This window comes from Procambarus clarkii, chromosome 26 (assembly GCF_040958095.1).
Source record: "Procambarus clarkii isolate CNS0578487 chromosome 26, FALCON_Pclarkii_2.0, whole genome shotgun sequence".
Classification (NCBI taxonomy): Eukaryota; Metazoa; Arthropoda; class Malacostraca; order Decapoda; family Cambaridae; genus Procambarus; species Procambarus clarkii.
Genome location: NC_091175.1, coordinates 37,777,858 through 37,781,764, shown reverse-complemented (window position 1 = coordinate 37,781,764; position 3,907 = coordinate 37,777,858).

Below are 3,907 nucleotides of genomic sequence, written 5' to 3'. Positions count from 1 at the left end.
CGTGACAGTATTTAATTATAATTTTGGAAGAATAATTACTATTTTTTTTTTTTAAGAATCCGCGCAACTCTGTGGTTGAGTTATCAGTGTTAATTTATCAGTATTCTAAAACACGACCGGCGGTGAACAAGTGTATACTATGTAAACATAGATTTCATTCAGTTACGTAAAGAAGTAATTTAACAGTAATTTTGTTTTAATAATTAAATACTTTATGACTATTGCCGAGCGCCGTTGTTAGCATCGAGCGTTAAGAATTAAATAATTGTTGAAGATTTAAACATCGCCAGTATTAAATTATTACGGTATGTCATTAACCCTAGTGCACCTAAGAATTATAGATAAATTTGAGAAACTTAATTAACGTAACACGTTGTATTAATTGTGCGCTGGTCGACAAGACTTCGATTACTTTGTTGAATTAAAACAGAGTTCAAACAAAAAAAAATTTACAGTAAAGTCTGTGTAGTTCCTTTCACGAAAATGTTAATTGCATAATTTCAGTATATTTTGTTAAGAATTCGGTAATTATTCAATTTTTTTAAGGTTTTATCGGACTTGTATTAAGAGTCAAGGTTCCTCTTAGGTTCAATATGACTCTTATTATTTTCCTTTTCAGTTTCGGTACCAGTCAACATTGAGTGTTAAATATACTAAAATAATTACATTTTATCAAGTTCATTCTAGTATTTTCGGATATCTAATAATTAACGTAACCTTTTTTTTGTGGTTTATATTGGCGTATGTGTTTTATTCAACACCGTATAGTGTTTTGTTTTCACAAGTGATAAATGGTAGTCGATGCCGGTTGGTATTTCTATCTGTCCTGGTATTTATTTTACGAATTAGATAGGAAGCAAACAAGACTCAAGAAATTCATTCATTGGTAGATCATAGTCAGCAAGACTCTGCCACCACCAGCTGTTATCTCCGTGTCAATAGGCGAAGTGATTTATGGTCCTCACTGGGGGTGGAGAAACCGATTAGAAAAGGTGACAATAAATGGTACTTCCGGTCTGGACACAGAGCATTTTTCCAAGGATTGAGGTTAGGAAACGTTTTGTGTTTTTATTGGAGGTTATTTATGGAACCAAATGGTGTGTTAAAATTTCACCCTAATCCGACGGATCTTGAAGTAACGTTTTGGGGTGAAAATGGTTTTTATCAATGCATGGACAATATATGCAGACGCACCCTCCCCAATACCCCATCCTTACCCAAGCACCACCCCCTTCCCAGGCTCCCTTCCTTGCCTACAACCCTCAACCTCAAACCCTCCTTACCCAGGCTCCACTCCCTGCCTTCAATCCCCAACCTCAACTCCCCCTCCCCTACCTACAACCCCATTCCCCAACCTCACCTCCAGGCCAACCCATGTCCACCCCAATCCCTGGCTGACTCATACAAACCCCAGCCAAATACCACCCAAACACTTGTCGACGCGTTATTGGAATTGTGGAAAACTGCATTTTCCTCTCAACCCTCACCCCTCACAACCCCCAACCTCTCAGCCCCTCTGATTACAACCCCCCTCCACAACCAGTCCTTTATTCCACCATCCAACCCTCCCCCGGCCTGCCCTCACCCTTCCTCCTATCCCCCAATCCATCCAACCAACCCCTCCTCCTGGTACCCACCCTTTTCCCTCTATCAATCTACACCTTGCTCCTCACCTCTCCTCTACCCCTCTGCTTCCCCTACTGCCATTTCTAGTGTCGCTTCTACAGAATTTGCTGGGGAATGTAGCCAGCATGCTTCAGGGAGACGTAAAATTTGTGATGAAATTTGTTGGAGCTGTCATGGCCGAGGACATTACAGGTATGTGTGCACGAGCACACGGGTCAAGGATGACCCAGGACAGGTCCGGGCATTGGCTGGTAGACCATCGTTTGAGATGACGGTTGAAGGTGTGAGATTGACAGTTTTTGTGGACACCGGTAGTCAAGCAACGCTCATTAAAAAGTCAGCCTTCAGCACACTTAAAGATGCAAGCCTTCAGTGTTGCAAGAAGCATTTAACAGCAGTTAATGGTCAACACATTAATATCTTGGGCCCGGCTACTCTCTACTTTTCAAGTGGGAAAAGAAGAATCTTACCCACGCAATTGCACGATTGTCGAGAATCTTCAATACCCTGGTGAAATTTTATTGGGAATGGATTTCCTGGGAAGGGTTAACTTTTCTCTGTCTGCTCACGAGGAAGCAAGGAATTGCAGATTGAAGTTGGGACAGGTAGTTTATCCCATTAAAATGGTAGATCATCTGGCAGTAGTTGCTTCCATTAGTAAGAAACAGAAGTACAACATTCACTACCCTAAGTTGTTGTTTAAGTCTCTTCCAGACACAGATAAGAAGTCATGTGGGTTGTTTCATAATCTAAATGGGGCCTAACCAGAGCAAAATATAGCTGAAGAACAACACCAGGTGTCTTGTTACTAACGCTTCAATTAATAAATCCCAGTGTCCTACTTGCCTTATTGCGAACATTCATGCATTGATCTTTTGGTTTTGAATTCTTACTAATCATAACTCCCAGATCCCTTTCGCAATCCGACTTCGCAATCTCCATACCATCTAGCTCGTATCTTGTAACTCTATCATCATTACCTAGCCTCAAAACTTTGAGGCTAGGTAATGATGATAGAGTTACAAGATACGAGCTAGATGGTATGGAGATTGCGAAGTCGGATTGCGAAAGGGATCTGGGAGTTATGATTAGTAAGAATTCAAAACCAAAAGATCAATGCATGAATGTTCGCAATAAGGCAAGTAGGACACTGGGATTTATTAATTGAAGCGTTAGTAACAAGACACCTGGTGTTGTTCTTCAGCTATATTTTGCTCTGGTTAGGCCCCATTTAGATTATGAAACAACCCACATGACTTCTTATCTGTGTCTGGAAGAGACTTAAACAACAACTTAGGGTAGTGAATGTTGTACTTCTGTTTCTTACTAATGGAAGCAACTACTGCCAGATGATCTACCATTTTAATGGGATAAACTACCTGTCCCAACTTCAATCTGCAATTCCTTGCTTCCTCGTGAGCAGACAGAGAAAAGTTAACCCTTCCCAGGAAATCCATTCCCAATAAAATTTCACCAGGGTATGGAAGATTCTCGACAATCGTGCAATTGCGTGGGTAAGATTTTTCTTTTCCCACTTGAAAAGTAGAGAGTAGCCGGGCCCAAGATATTAATGTGTTGACCATTAACTGCTGTTAAATGCTTCTTGCAACACTGAAGGCTTGCATCTTTAAGTGTGCTGAAGGCTGACTTTTTAATGAGCGTTGCTTGACTTCCGGTGTCCACAAAAACTGTCAATCTCACACCTTCAACCGTCATCTCAAACGATGGTCTACCAGCCAATGCCCTGACCTGTCCTGGGTCATCCTTGACCCGTGTGCTCGTGCACACATACCTGTAATGTCCTCGGCCATGACAGCTCCAACAAATTTCATCACAAATTTTACGTCTCCCTGAAGCATGCTGGCTACATTCCCCAGCAAATTCTGTAGAAGCGACACTAGAAATGGCAGTAGGGGAAGCAGAGGGGTAGAGGAGAGGTGAGGAGCAAGGTGTAGATTGATAGAGGGAAAAGGGTGGGTACCAGGAGGAGGGGTTGGTTGGATGGATTGGGGGATAGGAGGAAGGGTGAGGGCAGGCCGGGGGAGGGTTGGAAGGTGGAATAAAGGACTGGTTGTGGAGGGGGGTTGTAATCAGAGGGGCTGAGAGGTTGGGGGTTGTGAGGGGTGAGGGTTGAGAGGAAAATGCAGTTTTCCACAATTCCAATAACGCGTCGACAAGTGTTTGGGTGGTATTTGGCTGGGGTTTGTATGAGTCAGCCAGGGATTGGGGTGGACATGGGTTGGCCTGGAGGTGAGGTTGGGGAATGGGGTTGTAGGTAGGG